The sequence below is a fragment of the Eurypyga helias genome, unplaced genomic scaffold, assembly GCF_000690775.1.
Source record: "Eurypyga helias isolate BGI_N326 unplaced genomic scaffold, ASM69077v1 scaffold11933, whole genome shotgun sequence".
In the NCBI taxonomy this organism is placed as follows: domain Eukaryota; kingdom Metazoa; phylum Chordata; class Aves; order Eurypygiformes; family Eurypygidae; genus Eurypyga; species Eurypyga helias.
In genome coordinates this window covers 51,079-52,288 of record NW_010240895.1, presented here as the reverse complement: position 1 = coordinate 52,288, position 1,210 = coordinate 51,079, and positions in this window count along the sequence as shown.

Below are 1,210 nucleotides of genomic sequence, written 5' to 3'. Positions count from 1 at the left end.
TTTCATAATTTTTTAGAAAAAAAAATATTGTGAGGAAATCAGTTTCACAATTCTAAGAAGAATAAACTTGGGAGGGCTTGGAGATTTAGCCAAAAGGCTTGGTTTGGAAGTGAGGGCGAACAGAGAGTTGAGTCTGAAAACCCTCTGTTGGCTTATAGTTTTCTTCAGATTGTATGATCACTGCTTCGAGAACCCTTGTTCTAAAACCACCACCGCCAAAAAACCCTGCTTCTGAGATCTTGTCAGGATTAAAATTGGCTGCATTGTTGGTCTGTGTGGAGAAGGCATGGCAATAATCAATAAAATATTTGAGGTTCATTTAAATGCAGAACAAGTAACGGGTTTACCTGTTAAGTAAGGTTGGTGTTAGGGATTGCTAATGTTTCATGTCAGGCTGAGGTGATGGGAAATTAATCAGGGATGGTGTTTGTCTCTGCTGGTGTTAGTGCAGTTAAATATGCAAAGCTTTCATAATGTTTCGCTTTTATCCATTTAGAGATCTGGCTTGAGCTTGGCCAGAAGAATGGTCTTACACAAATTGCATGTCCCCTTGGACTCTGAGCCTGAGGTAGGAGTGATGTGTAGGGAAGCCACAGTTGAGCTGAGCCGAAGCAATGCCCTAAAACAACACGAGGAAAGCGTTGGCCTTGGGACAGTTGTGTATTGAAACACCCTTGACTGTGTTTAGAATATGGCATGTGCACTGCTACATGGCTGCATCCTTGGTAGTATGGATGTGACTGTGTCAATGGAGAAGGCTCAGGGTTATTTAGCAGATGTATAATCTGTTGGCTAAATGATTCTTTTTCCATGTATACTCTTCTCTTATGAGTATTTACTCACCGACCCCAAAACAGATGTGGTTACTGCTCCTCAGGGCTAGAATCATTTTCTGTCTGGACAATCTGGAGGCTTTATGGCTTCTCATCACAGAATGTAATCCCAAATTCCTTGAAAGATGTGGAATAGATAACACTTAGCTGACCTTCACAGGGACTGGGCACAGAAACAGCATCAGTATGTGAGCTGCTGCAAAGATCTGCAGTACAGACATTTTAATCATAAAATATTGACTGCTGCCCCTGCAGAAAAGGAAATTGAGGTAATGTTTTGTTACTGTAGAATCTCCTTGCTACATCTTAGCTGAAGAACAGGCCGCTGTCAAGGCTCAGAATGGAATTGGAGGGATGCAGTGTCCCATGGTGACAAC